Here is a 25138-nt window from a genome sequence, read left to right as displayed (position 1 = left end):
TGAAACAGTGACAGCTAACTTTTGACAATTCAACGGAGCATACAGACGGAGACCAATGCAGTGCAAGATGATGAGGTTTGAGTTACCTCGCTACATCTGAAGAATTTGTTCTTATCAAAACATTTATAGCTCGTGGGTTTGTGTGGCGCCCCATCTACCAAGTGTGCATGGCACGTGGAACCCCATGCTACGTGGGTGACAAGTTGGCAATGTTTTCCTTGATCCAAGGAAATTTGCATTTTTAGACAAACTAGTATTTTCAACCATGCATTGCACAGAATAGATTTGTTATAATATTTTAAGAATATTTAGATCGATATACAATTGTATAAATTATAACATCGAATATTATTTAATGCAATTGAAGAATTGAGTTGGATCGATTATGTTTTCTGATGTTATCATTGCTTGAATTTGAACAAATAATTATTCAATTAATAGCTAACATGTAGATATACGCATCCGGTGCTGAAATTTTAGAGAGTTTATATATCAGTATTTAAGATTTGTATTAATTGGGTTAATTAGCTCATTGTCTAGCAACTTAGTTGTAGAAATTATTTTGTACGAAAGATATATATTTTCTATGTAAATATATAGCAATTTTGTTATCTTTCTATTAAAAAAACATAATATCACCAGGGACGGAGCCAGAAAATATATTGAGGGGGGCAAAGAAGTAGGGATGGATTCAATGGCGGATTCAGAATTTTTTTTTTAGTGAGGGGAAAAAATTAAAATAAAAGAGAAAGTTTAAAAAAAAAAAGAAATACTTAAGGAGTATAACAATAAATATTGTTGGATATAGCGAAAAATAAAACATATTAAAACTTTATAAAAATATTTATAACAAAATATGAAACATAATTAATTTGATAAAACAATTCGAATATAAAACACATTATAAATTACACATTCCATTATTAATATAAAGAAAATTATAATGGAAGTTATATATATCATGCCAAAATTTAATTGTGTTAGTCAAAAAAGTGAAGAAACCAATAACATTGTCAATGCAAAGACTCAAACCCAGGCCATTCCTAAACTCATATAGATTAGCTACCACCTTGTCTATCACAGCTTTTGTTTACATAATCTATTTTATAATACTTATATGAATAATGTACTATATATACATATTATATACAATATAGGATAGGGGTGGGGTGGGGTGAGGGGGGGCAGCTGACCCCCCTGCCCCCCCTCTGGCTCCGTCTATGAATATCACTAGTTTGAATTACACATTATTAAAAATCTCTTTGTAGACGACATTGGTAGTAGTAACAGAATTTTGTCCATCCTTGTCTAGAGCTAAAACCTTTAGGCCATCAAGATGGGCGACTCGGGAAAAAGCCACGTACACTTGAAAGGCGCGTACCGTTTGGTTCTTTGATGTGTCTCATTAACTATTCTTGTTTTGACAGTGTGATTTGCCAATCTTGTGATGATGCGGCATGTACGTTGCAAAGACCAAGAGAGTGGTCTATGTTCTGCAATAACATAACAGGTGCACCAACCTTTAATGTCAATAAATGATTAGGAAGTCCAGAAAATCTCAAACTATTTTAGAATTCAGGATTGTGTACTTCAGATAGATTTTCACCGTCTTAATCTGCCTTACATAGGGGTTGCAAACGTCAGTAAATTTTTGGTTAACCGACTGAACCGACAAAGTTAGGTTAATCGTTTTATAACCGAACTTTTTTTGGTTCGGTTAATGGTTAAAGGTTTTTAAAAATTTCGATTAACGATTAATTCGGTTCGAAACTTCGGTTAACCAAATTAATCGAACGGTTAACCAAAATTTTATATATATATATATATATATATATATATATATATATATATATATATATATATATATATATATATATATAAAATCTATATATATATATATATATATATATATATAAAATCTAGAGTTAATTCCACCGGGAGGTCCCTTGTCTTTGGTGGCAATTCCAAATTTAGTCCCAGACTATTGTTTTTGCCATTTCACATCCCAGGCCATCGTTTTTTGGACACTTTTAGTCCTTTTCGTGATTTTTTCTATCTTTAATAAGGGCATTTCTATCTCTTCATATTTTTCTTTTGTTATTTTTCCGATTTCAACCAGTTTAATTGGTTTAGGACTTTACTAAAAATTGGTTGAAAATATGGTTACTAAAAATCAGTGGTTACCTAAAGTTCTAAACCAATTAAACTGGTTGAAACCGGAAAAATGTTCGATCTTTTGCAGTGTTCATGTCACACATGTAGTGATTAATTTGATAAACGACATCTAAATTCGGTGAGAGGATTGCTCGACCTTCTAGGTGCAACTCATCAAGCATGTCATATCTCGCGCTTGGGAAGATGTTTTCCACTATAGTTGCTATTGGATCGGGTCCACACTTCAACAGAAACCATGCCAAAATATCGATCTAAGACAAACTGTCGTTACAACCCCTGTAATCCCATCTCCAATGTCTACAATCCATTTTGAAAACCAATCAACCGTCTGTCTATTTTCCTCTGAAGCTAAGCTCTGTAGTCTCAAGTTATTCGTGAGCCTCAATACCTTGCAATTTGTCCGAGGTAAGAAGAATTAATAGTGGCTCCGACAACTATTGGTCTCGTTTCTTTCATAATAACGGAAATAATTCGTCTAAAATCGCCGCCCAAAACTACTGTCTTTCCACCAAATGTCTTTTCAGCACTACCCGGTATGGCGAACCTCGATAGATCCCTCATGGTTTTCGGTGCTTCGTCCCATATTATCAATTTGCTCCTTATTATAAGCTCAACAAGGTCATTGCATTGCAATGTATTGCACATGGAATCTTCATTCAAAGAGAGTGGTATAGCAAATTAATTAATTAATATTAAGAAAAGTTTAAGCGGAAAAGTTGAAGAGGAAGATTTTATTTTTATTAATAGTATAGATTGATGTAAAATCAGTATTCGAATTAGTATTATTGGTGTAAATAAATGAATCATTATTTTCTTATAAATTTACGTTATTGTGCAGAATTTCCAAAGAATATTACCAATTAATATATATTAGTTAATTTTTATATAACATTTTGTTACCAATTAAACTTTATTAATTCTTTTACCAATAAATTAATATTAAGAAAAGTTTGAGTGGAAAAGTTGAAGAGGAGAATTTTACTTTTATTAATAGTGTAGATTGGTGTAAAATCAGTATTCGAATTATTATTATTATTGGTGTAATAAAAATTAATAAATCATTATTTCCTTATAAATTTACGTTATTAGGCAAAATTTCTAAAAAAATATTACCAATTAATAGATATTAGTTAATTTCTATGTAACATTTTGTTACCAATTAAACTTTATTAGTTATTTTACGAATAAATTAATTAATTCTGTTCTTCTTTTGTTTTTTTTTTTATGCGTGCCAAAGTTGCTGTTGTCCACATAATTTACACTTAAGTAATACTCCATAATTTGCATTGCATTCACATTAAATGTGGTCGGTCGTCTAGAACTGCATCCAAATCTCCTTCTGTGATGACGTCGTGAGCGTAAAGATAGTATGCTAATTCTTGCAATGTTACAGGATCGCCACAGATGGATCTAATTGATAACAAAGGGAAGTTTAAACCCTAGCTAATTGATACCAGATGAGAACAGAATGAATTGTATTGAGTAATATGATCACAAATGTACAGATTACAGGTATATATATAAAGAGAGAGTATATATAAAGAGAGAGTCTCGGGAAGACTGGGATAGTGAAATCATAATCTAACTCAAATATATGAGTCCTAATTATTAATGTTAAGAAACGTTTGAGCGGGAAGTTGAAGAGGGGGATTTTACTTTTTTTTTTTTTTTGGAAGATCATGAGGATTTTACTTTTATTAATAGTATATAGATATAGAAGTATATTTGGGAGAAGATATAGAAGTATATAGATTAGAATAGGAATTTTAATCTAGAATTATAGTACGAATAGGAAAGTAGAAAACAATATATTCCATTAGATTATTATTATTGTTTTGGGCGGGAAGTTAAAGTTGAGGATTTTGTTTAAACCAACTTTGAGAATGAATATTTTGATAATTTTATATAACATTTTTTCTTCCTTTCTTGCATTATCGTTCAACTAACAATAGAACAATAAAATATTTCACCCTCCAGTTGAAATCAAAATTTATTTGAGCGGTAAGTAAAAGCAATATATCAACAACTAAAAAATAATTAAGTACCCAATTTCTTCATTTACATAATAGACAAAACAAAACAAAACAAAAAAAAAACAAAAAAACAAAAACAAAAAAAAAAACAATTTCATACAAATTGAACACATTAAACCTTTAAACGTAAAAGGGTTTATACCAAAAGAGATTTGATACAAAAAACTGACAACAATATAAAAAATTAAAAGTTAACTACCATTTACAAAACGTCACACTTGAATCATCTAATTTAATTTAATCTTCTTGCGACTTGAAGAAAGTTCTCTTTGGATTAAGAACATGTTGTGCTTTCCAGATCATATCGAGCTGAGAGCACATTCCACAATACTAATTAGAATGGCATGAAAATTGTCTGGTTAAGAATTTATCAGCACAAAAACAAAACAATTATAACGATCCAAAATTTTAAAATCTCCATCAAACATAAAGAAAAACGTGAGAATATAAATTTTACCTGATTGAAATGCCCTCCAAATTGCTCTTCCTCAATCTTTTGTTTCATTCTTGGTGATGGAGTGCTGAGTTTTGGGCTATATTTATAGGTGATTTAGGAGTGTTTGAGTACAATATGGAGTTGGGAGATTGAGTCTGATTTTAACTGGGTTTATCATAGAATTAATGTATGAATAGAAAAGTAGAAAATAATATATTAAAATTTGAGGATTTTGGGCGGGAAATTAAAGTTTAGGATTTTGTTTTTATATATAGTATAGATTATTGTGTGGACCGTTGTTCACACAGCTGGATGAATCACAGTTCAAAATGACATTATTGAATTTTGTGAGTTAGAATAATGTACATTATGAGTTAAAATAATGTACATTATGAGTTAAAATAATGTACATTATGTGTTAAAATAATAGAACTTTTGTGGTAAGATAATCTACTTTATGATTATAATAATGCACATTATACTTTAGAATAATGCACATTATAAATTATAAAAATATATGTTGTAATAGGTAGCATTAAAAAAACAGTCCACGCAATAACAATTGCATTTTTCTTTATTTGGCTGATGCCCACCTGACTTTTACATAATTTAATATTTTATATAATTGTCTACTCGATCTTTAGTGTTTGATACGATTTTTTTTTATTATTATAAGTGTTTGATACAATGATACGATTTAATTCAGTGTTTAGCATATCTGAATTCCTAATAATATTATATTATATTACACTTGTTTGAATATGTTATTTGGGTGGGTTTTTGGTGTGTATTTTTACTATTCCAGTATCAGCATCAAATCCTTACCGAGTGCAACCCAGCTCCAACTGGTAAAATAGTTATGTTGATTATTACAAGGTTTAATATAATTTCAATTTAGGTTGGCACGATGCTAGACTCATCCGCCCAACACCAATTAACTTTTTGACATGAAAAAAATATAATAAACTGTTTAGGTATTTGCATTACACATTATGGGTGTACACATAATAAACCAAGCTCATATATATATAATAGCTCATAAATCACAAATGACAGATAAATCACACTACATATATCTTATACAACAAGCTCAACCAAGATAGTGTTAACAATTATCAAACTCATGACCATATATACTCGGCCACATATATACTCGGCCACCAGTTCTCGGGAATACTATTTTTTTTCTTTTGCAAATGCATGACATATGGTATCATCATTGTACTACCATTGCTGAAAATCATCAAATTTCCACCACTTTTTCGACCACGCACAAAAAGATCAGAAAAAGTGACATTTCTTTATTTTTTTCGTCGAAGAGTTTTGTCACGTCTTACTTGATGGTCGGTATTTTGGACTGTTGGTCTCGGTAGGGTCGAAAGAGAGTCTAGAGAGAGAGAGAGGGGGGGGGGGGGGGGTGAATAAACTAATCGATTTTTCAAAGTAACTCCTTTCGGAGTGTCTTAATTATACTTTGCACACTTTTGTTAGAAGCTCTCGTCTGAAGTAAGCTGAGACTTCGGTTTTGGAATCATGACTTATGGATCTGCTCCTTGAGCAGCCGCTTGTGTATTCACCATCGTGAAAAGATGCAAGACTTCTTCAAATTTTGTGAAGTGTGGATGATGGATGAGCCTTTTGAAAACTTCACAAATACACTGTTATGAAAAGCTTTAAAGAGATGAGACTGTTTGAAGAGCTTTTCTTTGGATAGCAATAGTTGAATAACCAGCATTTTCTTCAATGGTGAAGAGAGGTATTTATAGGGGGGGGGGGGGGGGGGGGGAGATGGGAATTCATCCATTGGAGGGAGATGAAGATTTCAAACCTATTAACCAGTGTGTAATGACCGGTGGGCATAGAGCATTTAATGCACTTGTACTGTTTAGCCGTTGGTGTCAAAAGCATTATGGCTTTTGTCCTTAGCTTGTTCTCTGACAAGATGGTACAAGTCTTTTAATACTCCTTGTTTTTTGTGAAAATCATTCCTAGGACACCTTTTGTTCCGAATGATTGCCCATCTGTGAGTCATAGAAAACATTCTTATTGCTTCACTTAATGAAGGTTGTCCTTACAAGTCTAACTTAACTTGTTTCCTCAGAGAGGTTCTTCGAAAGATTGACCTTATCTTTCGACCTTTCTCTTAGACGAAGGTTCTTCTTTGTCAAATGATGCTCATCCGAGAGTTGATCATCTCATCTTTCATCTGCAATGATCTTTCGTCCGTCTCGTTGTCTCCATGTCTTCAAGTAGACCTATTTTGCTAACCTCAACAGGATTCGTACACTACATAGTGTGAATCATTTGTTGAGTTACATCAACTTTCGTTTATAACAAAAGTCCTAACTACGAAAGGAAAAATAGGGGTCTACAATCCTAGTGAATTTGGTAAAATCTAATTACACTTGTTCCTAACACCGACTACTTTTGAAGGGTGGTCGAAAATTCTGACCACCAAGTGGTCGAAATTTTTTTTTGACCATTAAAAATTGTTTACTATGGATGGCAATGTGCCCCGTCCTCGTTGGGGATCCCCGTCCCCGTAGAGGACGGGGGACGGGGACGGGGATACCCCTCCCCGCCCCGCCCCGTCCCCGAAAAGAAAATAAAATTATATATATTAGAAATTAGGAAATGTATTATTAGTTATTTAGTTTTATACTTTTATTAGATTGCTGATTTACTTCACACTGTTCACAGCCACGGAGCCACCGCCTTAAATCTACTTAATTTAATTTATAAAATTAAAATCTAAAACTGTAAAACATAAATAATTAGACAGTATTATTGTAACACCCCTCATTTTTAAAACTTTTAAAGCTTATGAATAAAGGCAGATCTATTATAAATTCTCAAACAGAGCATAAACTAAATATGATAGTCGGGGTGCTATGCCACACCTGAGCTAGAGAACTCAGATGCACATGCTAAACTAACTAACAAAGCGTAATCAATATTCAAATATAAATCAAGGCACGCAGCCCATCTCATCAAAGCTAGAACTATCTAAACTAAGTCCACGAATCCAACTAGCGCGCTCCGAAGTTACTCAACCGTTCCTGAAAAACATTCGGTGTAACAACTGTCAGCGAATAATGCTGGTAACCCACTCCAACGCATTAAGTACAATATAGGTAGATATAAGAAATTATTTTGAAACTGGAATACATATATACTTACGAGACACTAATTTAAATCCAAGATCAAGACTCAAGACACAACAACAGACTCGATATTATAGAACAATCATAAAGACTAGCATGCGTCCTAAGAACACGATACAAGACATAATAGACAGATAAGCATATAACTAACAAATAGAGACAACAAAGGCATTTAAGACAATTAGTTAGCAAGTAATCATCAAAGCACACAATCCATCTTCCAACCTTATACCAAGTTCCAACCTTGTAGCTCCCCTCCGTCCTTATATCAGTTCCAACATATACCTCCAGGCCACCCTTATATCACCACCCCTTATTCCTCCGGGCAACTACATGCCCCCACCGGCAAACCACCTATCAACCACCAACTTTTCAAGATAGTGCCGCAGTTCCATTCGCATGATCCGCGCCTCTAGTGCCAATATCAAGGGGTCGGCGCATATAGCCCTGACATGACACCGCGACACTTATAACCTGACCCATGCTCAACGGCAAGCTAGTCGAAGGTGGGTTTGTGCCTTTAGCACAATAACCGCTAGGCTTGTACCTTTAGTACAATGACCGGGCACAAGTGGTGCCAACCGCCAACAATTCATTTCCACCGATCACAATCTCATCATCATCATCATCACTAGTCACACCGGCCATTGCGCAATGACCACGATACTCATCATCATTCAATCAATCAACACATAATCAATCAATAACAATCAAGACATAACAATAACGACACGTACTACACATAAATTCCTAGAACGGTACTCAAAACATCAAACGAGACTCATACACGACAGACGGGGTACAACGGGACACAACGGAACACGGGGAAACAACAAACGGGGGAAAACACCATGCCTCGTACCCACTTTCCAGCGGGCAGGTGGCGGGTGGATGACCACCCGCCGGCTGCCCGCTGGATTGGGCTCGCCGGGCAGCGGGTAGGTGGTGGGCGATCATCCCCCACCTACCCCCCATTGGTACATAGGTAACTTTTCGGTCCCGGGATCACTCGTGGAATCCAAAACCATGTCCAGACACATTCAAACACATAACGACAACATCACGGATTCAATTAACGGAATTAAATCAAGAATCATTCAAAATACGTTCTAACACGATTCCTAAACATAACACGGCTTCACATTAATCATAAAACGGTCCAGGAGCATCCGGACCCTCAAGAACATCAAGAAATCTATATGCAAATTCTTAAATACAAGTCCTAGGCTAGACTCAACACCCGATCATACATAATCCCACCCAATATATCAAGAACATCATAATACGAAATTCACGATATAAACCCTAGGGCTCTAGACATAATTAAAATATGAGATCATACGTATAGTCAATCACAATATCAAGAACATCAAGATTACCAAATAAGCACAATATAAATCCTAGGTAAGGGCTCTATCAAGACTCAATCACGGAATTACACATACGATTATCAAAGGAGCCAATGGATAAGATATAGCAAGGAAAATAGGTTTTGTAAGACATGGGTTACCTCTTATCCCTAATCAATATCCCTGGCTACTAAGGTTCTTCGCTAAGATTCTTCTCTCAATTGATCTTCCTAGGCTTATTGGTGGGGGATTTCCTCGGCTGGATTTCCTGCGAGTAATTTCGAGTGAGGGAAGGGAGAGGAAGAGTTCTATCTGTTTCCTAATCCCCTATTTATATGTTTAAGGGAAACCTATTCAAGGTCTGAATAATAAGGTCCGCTTTCCCTATTCCCTATGGGCTTAAGGTTCCTGGTTCAGGTAAAAGTTCACGATTCATCGTGGACCACCTTGGTTAATTAAGGGAATTATAATTGGATTAGATCTCTCTTAATTATTTTAATTAGCGAAATTAATTTAATAATTAATTTGGACTTGAAGGTAGTAACACGGGGTGTTACAATTATACTATTATTCAAACCTTTAACCCTCGTTTTTTAAAAAATAACTCTATTAGGACTTTGGATTTCATTTTAATTTTTTCCTTTTGTATTTTTAAAAATTATATTAATTTGAGACTTTGACTATAGGTTGATCGGGGAAGGGTAATCCCCGTCCCCGCAAAATTCCCCGCGGGGACGGGGAATTTTTTCAATTCCCCGCCGGAGACGGGGACAGGGACGAGGGGTATACTCCCCGCCCCGCCCCCGCCTCGCCCCGTGTATATATATATATATATATATATATATATATATATATATATATATATATATATATATATATATATATATATATATATATATATTTCTCTCTCTCTCTCTCTCTCTCTATATATATATATATATATATATATATATATATATATATATATATATATATATATATATATATATATATATATATATATATATATATATATATATATATATATATATATATTAATTTGAGACTTTGACTATAGGTTGATCGGGGAAGGGTATTCCCCATCCCCGCAAAATTCCCCGCGGGGACGGGGAATTTTTTCAATTCCCCGCCGGAGACGGGGACAAGGACGGGGGGTATACTCCCCGCCCCGTATATATATATATATATATATATATATATATATATATATATATATATATATATATATATATATATATATATATATATATTTCTCTCTCTCTCTCTATCTACTATACTAATAAGAGCCCAAGAGAGTTAGGCCTATAATGGGTAGAAAAAATGGCGGTCACAGATTTTAATCAAATGTATGGCTCAGATTGATTAAAAGATTGATCAGATTTAAATTTTACACTAAAATTTCCTAAAATACCCACACACCGTTACTAATTCCGTTAAAATTTTAAGAATTGTCGTTAGTTCACCGTTAATTTACTCATTGATTTCAATAAAAAAAGGTCTTAGGTTCGAACCTCATCCCAATCAAAGTTGGCATAATTAGTACTCTATTTTACTCTTATTAAATTATATAAATAATAATTTAGTAGTTACAACGAAAAATAATACATATGCATTTCTTTAATTTAGAATTATGTGTCCACAATGTCTTTATTCAAAAAAAAAAAATTATTCATTATCAATAAATTAAATAAGAGAAATAATTTTTTTTTTTTTAGATCATAGAGGATGGGGGTAACCCAAAACAACGGTTTAAGCGGAAGCAAGGCGCCAAATGGGGATGCCATATTGGTCATCTTCTAATCTACTAATAAGGTCATCGGGTGGGGAGTCAAAGATTGACGTGCGATGCTGCCCATTCTGAAGCTTGGATAATCTGTCGGCCAAGTGGTTTTGATCTCTGGAGATGAGGGCCAGGTGCCAGGAACCCATGGATTCTAGCTCCTTTTTGCATGCGCGGAGGATGTTGTCTGTAATGGCGCTGACCTCGGAGTTGTAATTGACAGCTTCCACAATGCGTTTTGAGTCACTCTCAAAGCAGGTGTGTGAACTTCCAATGAATTTAGCGAGTTGGATACCCTTGAGTAAAGCCCAAGCTTCAGCCACCTCGGGTGAACATAAACCAATGGAGTGAGAAAAGCCCTTAATCCATTTGCCTTGATCATCTCTAGCTACTCCGCCACATGAGGCTTTAGACGAAGTAGTATCGCAACAGCCGTCCACGTTGATTTTGGTCCAGCCTGTTGGAGGTTTAGTCCAACGGAGGAGTTTCCATGAATGCGAGGCCGGGCTAGTGTGGATGCCCTTGTATTTTCCGAAGGCTCTGCCAACTTCTGCAACCTGAGAATGTATAAGGAAATTCTTCTGTCTTAGGCTGATGGATGAATTGTTGAAAATTCTATCGTTCCTCCACAGCCATAGATTCCAAGCCGTGGTGGCAAACAGGATACGGGAGATATGTAGTTGATTGCCAGGTAGTGTACCTCGAATGCCTGCATCAAACCATTCCTCAAAAGGCTTCGTTTGATCATCATTTCGGCTAGGTAGGACAGAGCGCCATACCAGTTTGGCTTCAGGACAGAAATGAAGGATGTGCTCGGTTGTTTCCTCGTTATCCCTGCAGGCTGGGCAGACAGAACAGTTCGTGAAGCTACGCTTCTTCCTGTTGACGTTTGACATAATGCGATCATGCCTGGCCAACCAGAGAAAGATGTGTATTTTGCTAGGAATCTTGAGTTTCCAGATGTTACTCCATATTTGGGTGGAGGAGGGAGCGACATGGTCAGTGCATAGATCATAGGCTATTTTGGTTGAGAATTTGGAGGCGCCATCCTCTCCCCAACCGATAGTATCACTCTCTAGATCGTCTTCACACAAAATGATAGCAGAAAGTCGCTTTATGATGCTAGATGGCAGAGTATTACCAATCTTATTCCAATCCCAACCAATGCCTGGTAGCCAATAGTCCGCAACAGGGGCGTAAAGATCCGGTAGTGGTAAGCGGGGAGGAGCAATGTCGTATAGGGGCTGGTGGCCTAACCATGCATCCATCCAGAAGTTGGTGTTCCTTCCGTTTCTGATTAGAATCTTAGTGCCTCTGATTATAGTTGGGATTGCCTTGATGATTCCCTTCCATACGTTTGACATGTTGGGCTTGGGGTTCCATAGTTTAGGATCAGAGGGGTGGATGTTGTATTTCGCCCTTAGGATATTGGCCCAAAGACTGTTTTCTCCTGTTAAGATCCTCCAGCCAAGTTTAGCGAGGTGAGCGGTATTTGTTTCCTTGAGTCTGCGAATTCCCAGGCCACCATGGTTTTTATTTTGCGTAACCAAGTCCCAGGACACAAGGTTGCATTTCCTAGCATTATCTGAGCCACCCCACAGGAAGGCTCTAAACAGCTTTTCCAGCTCATTGATCACCCCAAGTGGGAGAAGTGTGGATTGCATAGTGTACTGGGGAATAGCAGTTAAAGCTGATTGGATGAGGACTTTTCTGCCCGCGAGGGAGAGAGTTTTCATTTTCCAGCCAGCTAGTTTGCTCTTCACCTTACCTATGAGGTCACTGTAAGTTTCCTTGTTGAGACCACCGTGTCGAGATGGAACACCAAGGTATTTGCCCGGGTCAAGAGTAACCGGGATGTCTAGCAAATTTGAGATCTCATGCTGCAACGCCACTGGTGTGTTCTTGGAGAAGTATAAAGAGGATTTTAAAAGATTCACCTTTTGTCCGGATTGGGAACAGAATAGGTTCAAGCAGTTCTTGATGCATATGGCCTGGTGAATAGATGCTTGACCGTAAAGGATCATGTCATCAGCGAAGAGCAAATGTGTGAGACTAGGGGCCTCCTTTGAGATCTTGATGCCCACCCAAGCACCCTTATTCAACATGTCGTTTATAAGATGACTCAGTCTCTCAACGCAGAGAACAAACAACAGGGGGGATATTGGATCGCCTTGTCTCTACCCTCTGGTGGGTATGAACCAGTCTGAGCTTTTGCCATTGAAAGAGACAGACAGTCTAGAGGTTGAAACGCAATGCATGATGCTTCTGATCCAGGAGTGGTTGAAACCAGCTTCGTATAGCGTCGATTTAATAAAGTTCCAAGAGATTCTGTCAAAAGCCTTTTCTAGGTCGATCTTGACCATTAACCATCCGGTGTTGCCCTGCTTTGTGCTCATGGATCTGAGGATTTCCTGATAGATGATTATATTAGCTGTCGTCTGTCTTCCCGGGATGAAGCTGGATTGGGAAGGGCTCACTAATTTACCCATTACCTTCCTTAATCTGGTAGCTAACATTTTCGTGATAACCTTGTAGGATGTATTGCAAAGGCCAATCGGTCTAAGCTGTTTGACTGACTCTGGGCATGCGACTTTAGGGATAAGCGTTATGGTAGTGTCGTTTGTCCCTTTTGGCAGTTCGCCTCCATCGAAGAAAGTAAGAATAAAGTCAACTAAGTCTTGTCCAACGACGGACCAAGCTTGTTGATAAAAGGCCACATGGTAGCCATCAGGACCGGGAGCTTTGAGAGGTGACATGTCATAAACAGCCTTCTTAACTTCTTCTTGGCAGAAAGGTTGGTTGAGGTATAGCCAGTCCATTTCGCTTAGCCTGGGAAAATTGCAGATGAAGTCAATGCTTGCTGGGCTAGTAGGGTCGGCAGTGAATAGATCTTTGTAGAAGTTGGTGACATGAACTAAAGCCGAGTCCTCGTTAGGAAAGGGATTCCCATGATCGTCATTCAGGGTATTGATCGATAGTCTGGTTCTCTTTACGGACGTGGCAGCGTGATAGAACTTAGTGTTGCGGTCTCCAGATGACAGCCAATCTTCCCGGGATCTCTGAAACCAGAGTAGTTCTTCCTGGTGTAGGATCAAGTCATATTCCTCACGGAGCTTTCTGCCTAGTTTGATAAGATCCGTCCTGGCACTTATAGCTAGGCCGCGATTAACGCCATCCAGTCTAGCAATTACTCTCTTTTTGCGCTGAAAAAGGTTCCCAAAAGTTTGACGGTTCCATGCATCGAACATTAGTGCTAGCTGTTTCTTGTTGGACTCAATATCGAGTGCGGGGTCCCAGTTGTTTTTTACCAGGTTTAGATAGTCCGGATGCGAAGTCCACATGGCGTTGAACCTGAATTTCTTATAAGAGCCACCCTTGGGACTAGCAGTAGTTTTCATCAAAATTCGAGTATGGTCAGATCCTAACATTGGGAGGTGGTAGATCTCGGCATCCGGGAATCTGGATCTCCAGTCGGAGTTGCAGAGGGCACGATCAAGGCGGGCGCCCTTGAAAGAAGATGAGTCGAGGCCTCTGCTCCATGTGAATTTTGCTCCTGAAAATCCCATGTCAATGAGGCCTTCAGTGAATATCCAATCGCCAAAGCCTGCAGAACGTGATATAGAGAAGGTTTCAGTATTAGATACTTCATCAATATTAAGGACAGAGTTATAATCACCCATAGAGAGCCAATCTCCGTGAAAATTTAAAGAGATTGGAGAAAGGGAGGTAAAGAGGTCTTTTCTAAGGGAGTGGTCAGGACTCCCATAGACAAACGAGAGGAACCAAGGACGGTTTCTCTTATCCGACACTCTAAGCAACATGAATTGGGGGTGGGTGTGGAGGATGTCAGCCGTAATGGTGTCCTTCCAGAACACCCAAATACCCCCAGAGAAGCCAAAGGCTTCAATCCTAGCCCATTCGTCGAAGCCGATGGAAGCACAAATTTTGTAAGCATGGTCCCCTGACACCTTGGGCTCTAAGAGGCAGAGAATGTCGGGGTTGTGATCACAGATAAGCTGTTTTAGGATGCGGAGGAACTTGCGTGACGCCGCACCTAGGCAATTCCAAGAGATTGCTATCATAAAGAAATAAAGGAAAGAAATAGCACGCTTATTAGAGCGTGCGGGAAACTCCCTGAGAGCCAAGAATGGCTGTGGCATTGTTGTCTTCGGCCATGGCGTCCCTTGGCGTGTCACAATCAAAGAAAACACCCCCCTCATCAGGGCGGACATTCAGGATTGGGGAGGCAGCAAAAAGTGGAGAGCCAGTGTCTGGTGGTCTGGGATTATGATGCACAGTGGAGCTTGTGATGCCTCCCCTGGAGGAGCCACGGACGAAGACATGGTGATCCTCAGCCGCAGCGTGTCTTGGAGTAGTAATCACGTTTCTTCGTCTCCTAGGATGACTGAGCGGGGATCTGGTTTCACTAGGCTGATGATCTGGTTGATGGCTGGTTTTAGGCTCCTTGCCTGGTCTGCGGTTTCTGGGAAAGGTGGTACTTTGGGGTATTATTCTTGGTGGAGGTGAATTTGCATGAGGGTCTTCTGAAGGAACTTCTGTCAGGTCGTGCAGAGGAGCAAAGCGAGTGGAAAGCTGGGGGTGGAAGGTGGATTTATTTGTAGAGGGTTGATGAACTGGGGCAGATCTGTCATCATGAGCAGGCCTTGCATCAGGTTTTCTTGGGGGTCTTCTTTCCTTACGTTTGACAATCATCCATGAGCCAAACTTCTCTGCATAGGGAGTAGGGGCAGCGGTCTTGGGTCTTGGGTTGGCGTTGTCGGTTTCCATTGGAATTTCTGTTTCTCCAGGCATGTTTTGGGGTTCTCCATCAACACCGCAGAGTTCTTGCTTATGGCCGTATAAGCCACATTTGAAGCATATCATGTGGATTCCTTCGTATTCCACTGGATAGACTTCATCTGCCAGGGTGAACTAGGAGCGCAGTGGCTTTGAAATATCAATCTCAACGCAGATGCGTGCGAAGGTCCCTCTTGATGCCAAGGATGTGGTGTCATCAACTTTGATTGGTCTGCCCAGTTGGTTGCCAATCTTTGTGAGGAACTCATCCTCGAAATATTCTATAGGAAGAGTTGGCAGACGGATCCATGCGAGGAACTTCTTTGTTTCATTTTTCTTGGGTCTGAAATTTGGTTCCCACTCCTGAACGATTAAGTAATATCCTAGTAGCATCCATGGGCCTCCCAGTTTGGCGTGATTGTAGTCATTTAGAGATTCAAATTTGGCTATGAAGTATCCTTGGTCAAGATCGATAAGCTCTAAGGAGGATTCAAGTTTCCACAGAGACTGGAGGCGTTGGATTAGGAGGTTATAACCTGCAGGTCTTCCAAGAAGATGGATGATGAGAGATCTGCGCCATGGGCGTCGTAGTCTTATCTTTTCCTCTTTGGTCACCCAGATTCTTAGACAGTCGGGGTCGATGTTTTCAACTTCAGCGTCGTCATCGGAAGCATCTTCAATCTGGAGAGGTGGCTCTAGTGATCTGCTATTCAAGAAACCTGTCAGACTCTGTCTGTAGTTACCGGGCGGTGGCGGAGCAAAGTTTCCAAAAGGCTGGGCTGGCGTAGCATCGGTGGGAGTTTCCGGAACAAAGTCGGGCGGGGTGGTGGTGCGATCGAAATCCGGTAGTCGCTCGTCTCGTTTGGACTTCTTCGGGTTACGTTCAAGGACTTCTTGAACTGCCGGCGGATGAACGCCGGCTACCGGGCATTCATCTGGGGAGAGCATTTCGCTTTACGTCATTGATCATTCACAATACCTTTCTCATCGACTAATTTTATTAGTTATATTGTCTTTATTTTTCTTCAATGTAAAAATTCTTTATATTCAAATTTATTAATTGATTATATTCGCTACATTATCCTTACAATGTCTTTATTGAGTGAAAAAATTATTATTAATTATCAATAAATTAATTAAAAGAAATAATTTTATTAGTTATATTGTCTTTATTTTTCTTCAATATAAAAATTCTTTATATTCAAATTTATTAATTGATTATATTCGCTACATTATCCTTACAATGTCTTTATTCAGTGAAAAAAAAATTATTAATTATCAATAAATTAATTAAAAGAAATATTTTAATTAGTTATATTGTCTTTATGTTTCTCAAATGTAAAAAATTTTACATTCAAATTCATCAATTGACTATATTCACTACATTATCTATTATCTTTTTTGTGCACTACTTTTCTAATTAAATATCAAAGTTATAATACAAAATAATGTTGTATATTTATTTACCAAGTATTTTATTAATACCATGAAAAAATTAAAAAAAAATATAATTAATAAAGCCAACCATATTAACTACTTGAGAGATTTTGTGACAAAGAGAGTATTCAAATCACACAACAAATTGAAGTGAGAACTACCTCGTAATGTCCTTGTTTGACAATCAGCAGTTAGAGATTAGCGTTAGCGGATTATACTAGCAGATTTGACCAGCGAATTTATTTAATTATTAACATTGGGTAGAAAAAATGACCGCCAAATTATTAAATCAAATGAATGGTTCATATTGTTCAGGTTTTAATTTTTTTCTTTTAAGATTTTATAATTTATCCTTAATTATATGATTATCCATTTAACTTTTCCGTTAATTCACCGTTAGTCTAATTCTAATATTAAAGTCTAATATAGAATTATAACTACACCATTAATCCAATTCTAATATTAAAGTCTTAATAGAACTTAACCACAAATCCTAATGTCAGAATCTCCTCAAACAATATTAGTATATATTTAATATTTTATGCCCTAATTTTTATTTGTTTTCCCTTATGTCCCGTATTTGGTTTCAACCATACCTATACAATTATTTTATTGACAATTATAATCAATCTTGACTATATTATCTTGCATTTGTAAACTTAGAATTACATATTTAACCCGCACGGGCTTAGCTCAATGGTTTAGTGGGTAGTATTTGGGAGAAGAGACCAAGGTTTGAACCTCGGCAGCGGCAATGCGGGAATTATATCCAAAGTGGGCAGATTCCTTGTGCGTATCAGCATTTAGCCCTGTCTGCTGAACCATTGAGTCACCGTGATTTACAACTTCCCACAATGCTCTGTCGGGTCGGAGTGTGGGGGGCCCTTGGGGTTGGGGACTCAACCTTTGGGAGAAGAATTACCTATTTAAATACGCAAATTCAACCTTCAATTATCTATGCATGAACAATTTCAATATAATCATGCCTTAATATACTTTAAAGTACTTATTTAAAAAAAAAAAAAAAAAAAAACATTGGGCATTATCCCAATCGCGCAATGCGCATACAAAACTAGTATATATATATATATATATATATATATATATATATATATAGAGAGAGAGAGAGAGGTTCCTATGAGAACACCTATTTAGGTGAGATCATGTGCGGGTGGGGCTTCCTGTGCGATTGTGCATGTGGACACTACATCTCAACTAAAAGCCTAAGCATATAGTTAGAACCCATGATGTTTAGTCTAGCTCTGATACCAAATTGAAACATATGTTCCATCTCAACTAAAAGTCTAAGCTTATAGCTAGATTGCACATTAATGTATATATATATATATATATATATATATATATATATATATATATATATATATATATATATAGAGAGAGAGAGAGAGAGAGAGAGAGAGAGATATATATATATATATATATATATATATATATATATATATATATATATATATATAGAGAGAGAGAGAGAGAGGGGTTCCTATGAGAACACCTATTTAGGTGAGATCATGTGCGAGTGGGGCTTCCTGTGCGATTGTGCAGGTGGACACTCCATCTCAACTAAAAGCCTAAGCTTATAGTTGGAACCCATGACGTTTAGTGTGGCTCTGATACCAAATTGAAACATATGCTCCATCTCAACTAAAAGTCTGAGCTTATAGCTAGATTGCACATTAATGGTTATCTGCTCAACAAGTACAAGCCTCACGCATGTTAAGCACAAACCTCACGCACCTTAAGTTTTAACAACATCTCACATTAAGTACACACTATGCACATTAAGTACAAAATTCACGCACCTTAAGCACAAAACTCACGCACATTAAGCACAAAACTCATGCACTTTAAAGTTTCAACAACAACTCACATTAAGTACACACTCACACACATTAAGCACAAAACTCACGCACCTTAAGCACAAGACTCACACACCTTAAGTACAAAACTCACGCACCTTAAGCACAAACCCCATGCACCTTAAGCACAAGACTCACACACCTTAAATACAAAACTCGCGCAAATTAATCACCCGCACAACTGTACGAGAGACATTAACCCTCACTAGAACTTAATTATATATATATATATATATATATATATATATATATATATATATATATATATATATATATATATATATATATATATATATATGTGTGTGTGTTAGGGATTCAGACTTCAACAGATCAACCCTCATTTTCGCCGCTTGCCTCTCTCGCTCTTCACCTAAAACTCGACCGACTCCATGACTCCACCTGGCCATCATCTCCGGAGACTGCAACAGGCGACAACTGCACGATCTCCGCATCCCCACTACTCACCTTCTATCTGCATCTCCGCTTCTCACCTTATGACCCTCTCTGTCCCCCCACCTCTCTGGTAAGTCCTTATAACCTCATCTACTCATACTCATAGTCTCAAGCTCAATAGCCCATTCTTTAACCTCTCTGGCTTTCTACATAGGAAACCCTAGATCTATCTTCGAAACTTTGTGTTGGTAGACTTCTCGCCTGAAGTCAGAAAGCGTGTTGAGTTCCTTTGGGAGATTCAGGTATGTGAATCTTGTATATATTGGCGTCACATATTTCTTTTAAATGATTATTTGTTCTAGAAAATCCAATTCTATACGGACATCAATGAAAGATATCCTACTCTGAAAATTCCAATGTTATTGTAAATTGTTCAAGAGGATTAAATGTGGTTAATTGAATTGACACAATAATTAAATAGGGAAAGTGACAAGTGATGATTTATTTGAATTTGGCATATGTATGCTATATTGATTCAATTTTAATTTAATTATTACTAATAAATTGAGTTTCTTATTGAACAGTTTTTGTGATTAAAGAATGACTTAATTTTTACTGGTTCATTCACTAAAACTTTAATCTTTAACCAATACTATAAAATCTTTGTAAAAATTAAGTCATTTTTTAATCACCAAAACTGTTCAATAAGAAACTCAATTTATTAGTAATAATTAAATTAAAATTGAATCAATATAGCATACATATGCCAATTTCAAATAAATCATCACTTGCCACTTTCCCTATTTAATTATTGTGTCAATTCAATTAACCACATTTAATCCTCTTGAACAATTTACAATAACATTGGAATTTTCAGAGTAGGATATCTTTCATTGATGTCCGTATAGAATTGGAGTTTCTAGAACAAATAAGCATTTTAAAAAAATATGAGACACCAATATATACAAGATTCACATACCTGAATCTCCCAAAGGAACTCAACACGCTTTCTGACTTCAGGTGAGAAGTCTACCAACACAAAGTCTCGAAGGTAGATCTAGGATTTCCTATGTAAAGAGCCATAGAGGTTAAGGCCTGAGCGGTTAGCTTGAGACTATGAGTATGAGTAGATGAGGTTATAAGGACTTACCAGAGAGGCGGAGAGATGGAGAGGGTCAGAGGGTGAGAAGCAGAGAGGCGAAGACAAGGCTGTGAGCGGCAGAGAGACGAAGAGACAGAGATCGAGCTGGAGACCAATTAGTAGTCGTCGCATGTTGCATTATATTAGTAGTTACATACTTTATTTGGTATATATCATGAGTTATGTATTGAGAACTTGTTTAAGGAGAATTAAATTAAACTCTATATATATATATCATTGATACATTGAATATATTACATAATTTGTTTTAGATATTTATAAAATTAAATATTCGAAAAGACTGTTTTTTTTTTTTTTTTTTTTTTTTTTGTGAAAGATATCTGGATACGATGAAATGATACAAGTGTGCAACTTTAATTTGAACATATAAGAGATATTATGTTTAATTTCTAATTATATATAGGACCAGGTTCTCATAAAAACAATCTTTTAGGTGAGAATTATGGACAAATTTGATTCATCCATCTAGGATGATTAAAGACTGGAGTCAATGAAAAAGAATAAAATGATGTGATATTTTTGTAATTTTTTATAATTAAAATTTTGCATTTAGAAATGTTTGATTGTGCATTTAGAAATGCTTTGAGTGCAAGGAAGGCACTACTTGATTCTCATCCTCATCTGTGTCATATCGGTGAATACACTGTCAAACATTTCCAAATGTACAATCGTAATCACAAAATATTACAGAAATATCACCATATTTTTTCACCTTTTTCATCAATCTTTTTCCTTTGATCATCATAAGATGGGCATATCAAATTAGTCCGCAGTTCTCACCTAGGGCTGTTTTCATTTGATCTCAATTATATATATAGAAATGGATTCCCGTGCGGTTGGCCTTCTCAGGTGCGGTTGTGCGGTTGTTAAGGTGTGAGGTTTTCCTTCTTACGGTGCGTGATTTGTATGCTTAAGGTGTATGAGTTGTTGAAACTTAAGGTGTGCCATTTTAAAACTTTAGGTGTGTGGTTTGTGTTCTTAGGGTGCGTGGTTTGTGTGCTTAAGGTGCGTGGTTTGTGTACTTAAGGTGCGTCATTTTAATGTTTAAGGTGCGTCAACCTCACCGGAAGCTATACCCGCACAGAGACCGAAAGCGAATCAACTCACTTGCGCGCATTGCTTGTATTGCTAGGGTTCCAAGTTTTTTTTAGAATTTTTTTTTTTTAAAATAAAACGGAAAGACAAAAATAATAGCCACATAACAAGGCGTTTGGTTGGAGAGGGGGAATTACGTGGGAAAGGAATTGTAATTCCATGGGAGATGAATTATTAGGAATAAAGTGAGAATTTAAATTTCAGTGTTTGGTTTACAGGAATAAAATTACTGGGAATTTCAACTCCAATGTTTGGTATACATAGGAATTAAAAGGGAATAAGTAGTATAAAGTCAAAAATGTCAATTGTTGTTGTTAGGCATTAATTTTAGGTTAAAAAATGAAGGGGTAATTTTGACTCATCACTATCTTCTTCTTTTTTTTCTTAAAATCCCAGGAATTAAAATCTCATATGGGGGACATGGGATTTTAATTCCATGAAAATGGGGGATTTGCAATTCCATGGAATTGCAATTCCTTTCAACCAAACAAGGATATTTTGTGACCTTTGGAATCATGTGGGAATTAAATGGGAAGGGAATTTAAATTCCCTTCAACCAAACGCCCTGTAAATTGTGGAATAGCTATTCTTTTTGAAGGGGTGGAATAGCTATTCTAATTAACAAGATTCTCAAACAATAAAGACCTCATCTATCCCTCAAAAGGTTCAGGCCTCATAAACATGGAGTTGGCTAAAACTCCTCGAGATAGGATACTAATGTAGTAAATACGGGGATTTCTACTAATTCGTAAGTATAGAAGTCAATTCTGGTTCGATTCCTTTCATTAGTCTGCTTGTTGGTTTAAGTATGTAGGCTTGAAAGACTTATAGTGGGTCAGAGGTTTCCGAGCTAACACTCAACGTGTGGAAATTGTCAAAAGTCCCCTCACTGTAATTAATGCAGTATTTATAGGAGTGAGGAGGGAACATGTACTGATCTTCCGGCATGTGTGGAACGTGGATCCCGTGCATGCAATAGTCCAGGTCAGGACCAAGGTGGCGCACCGGCGCTTCAACATGTTTGTAGATTCCTGAGTCATTGGGATGTTGTTGCCCTATTCGGCTAAGGGAACTAGGTCAGTGATTCGGCCCCAGGCTAATTAGCTCGGGCTCATCACGATTGATACAGCTCCCAAACCTGGTCGTCCAATGTCGGCTCGATCTGAGTTTAGGTTGGCCTGGTCGGGACCTCAAATGTAATAGGTTGGTGTTGGTCGGATCGGGCTCCACTAGAGCTCCGGGCCCTGACCAAGTGTATGTTACAATCGAGCAGGGGATAATCCCTATCAATACCATTTAGCTAGCTTACAAACCTATATATTTGCCTCATAAATATATGTCGAACAAAACAAACTCACTCATGTCTTGTGAGCCATGTACCCTTTAACCCCCTCCAAGAGGTAGAAATTTGAAGTTTTTATAGCTAACAGCTTATAAATTGTCAACAAGACAACAATGAATCACTCTCAAGCTCCATTCACCTAAACCCCCAGCCCTTATCCTAACATAAGGATAATATGAATTAAAAATGCTTTACGTTTGATAGCATATTTTTAAATAAAAATTTAAAATATATATTAACATATGTACATTACGCTTAATTTTAATCAAACTAAAAAAGTTCAAAAGCACATATTATAACAAGCTAGTAAGGCAGTAAGCTAGTTTAATTTATATACATACGCAAGCCCTTCTGAACTATGATCATAAGTATAGACCAGATATATTTCACTTATAATTTTCTTCAAAAAAAAAAACAAAAAATTATTATACCTACGAGCTGAGTAACAGAAATGTAATACACACTAAAAATCATTAAAATTGTCAACTACTATAAACTGTGATGGCACCTCTATTATATATTATCATTCTAAATGGATGGTCACAACATCAAACCGCGGTGGGGGGAGCATTGATTTTTTGTGTTGAAAAAGTTTGAGATAGTATAGAACAATACTACCTTATAAAGAATCATGAGTGTTTAAAAAATCATAAAAGTTAGTTATTAATATATTAATGAGTAAATACCCAAAATGGTCCCTCGACTATAGCTAAATTCACAAATTGGTCCTTGACTTTCAATTTCAACCAATTAAGTCCTTAACTTTGCAATTTTAACACAATTTGGTCCTCTGTCTATTTGATCGTTTGTTGACTGCGATTTTTGAGGATATATATGTAATTTCATGGTCCATCGTCGGTTTTTTAAAGTTCCGGTTGCATTTCTAGACCGCACTGTTACATTTGAATCCACTGCCGAAAGCAATCTACCAAATCCGGTCGCCTTTGTTCATCCTCCCTTTGGATTCAATGTAGTTGAGTTCGTACCAGAGCGAAGAAGACGACGTGTTTCCGAACCGGTGCAACGTCATCCTAGAGGCATCCACGTGCTCCGACAAGAGCTGCAGGTTCTTCTGGAGATCGTCGATGACGGCGTAGCCGCCAGCATTTATGCAGAAGTGTTCGAAGGCCTATTTGAAGTCGGGAATGTAGGTTTTCCATATGGGATTGAAGATTTTCCAGCCGATTAGGGTGAAGAGGAAGAGGAGCTGCTCCAACACCGGGAGAACGAGCGGGCTGATTGTGGTTATGTTGGATTTGAGGGCTTCGCCAACGGTCTTTTGAGAGGTTGATTCTGACTTTCCCTTGCGGATCTTCCTACTCGTAAACGCAGCGGTAGGCTTTGTCATCAACGCCCTTGTGCGTGCGGACCACATGCATGAGCCGGTACTTGGCCCGACCCGAATCGCGCTTCTTGTTGGACACGAGAATCGCGGCGCCGCCCATTCTGAAGTGGCAATTAGGGAGGAGCATAGCTATCCCCGATCCTTTGTAATAGTTGCGCGTAATAATCTCTGTGCTAACCACCAAGGCGTTAGAGTTGGGGTGCACGTACAGGAGGTCACGTGCGAGATCGATCGAGATTAGGCCGGCGCTGCACCCCATGCTGGAGAGATTATAGCTTTTGATAGATAGATCGCCAAAGTCCCTGGAGCGGCTCTTCGAGAAAGCCGTGAATCCAAGCGATGTAGGCAAGTTGAACAGGCTCATGATCCCCAAGCAGCAAGCGGAGAAGCACTTCCCCCTCCTAAACGGCACTGTCACCTCCAAGAGCGTTCTCTAAGCTGAACCGGCTCGTGATCCCCAAGCAGCAAGCGAAGAAGCACTTCCCCCTCTGAAACAACGCTGTCACCTCCAAGAGCGTTCTCTTGAGCTTTGCACGTGAAATTACATATATATCCTCAAAGATCACGGTCAACAAACGGTCAAATAGATGGAGGACTAAATCGTGTCAAAATTGCAAAGTTAAGGACTTAATTTATTGAAATTAAAAGTCGAGCACCAATTTGTGAATTTAGCTATAGTCGAGGGACCATTTTGGATATTTACTCTATATTAATACATAAAAGCCAAATTAAACTACACAATACACAAGCTAA

The 25138-nt window shown here is 37.5% G+C and overlaps 1 pseudogene; it reads right to left on the bottom strand.

Annotated features, from left to right (window-relative positions):
* Window positions 1-23899: 23899 nt before the first annotated feature.
* On the bottom strand, window positions 23900-24749 carry LOC109166611 (annotated as a pseudogene).
* Window positions 24750-25138: the final 389 nt, after the last annotated feature.

The sequence above is a fragment of the Ipomoea nil genome, unplaced genomic scaffold, assembly GCF_001879475.1.
Source record: "Ipomoea nil cultivar Tokyo-kokei standard unplaced genomic scaffold, Asagao_1.1 scaffold3104, whole genome shotgun sequence".
Taxonomy (NCBI): domain Eukaryota; kingdom Viridiplantae; phylum Streptophyta; class Magnoliopsida; order Solanales; family Convolvulaceae; genus Ipomoea; species Ipomoea nil.
This window is presented reverse-complemented; position numbering and strand designations above follow the sequence as displayed.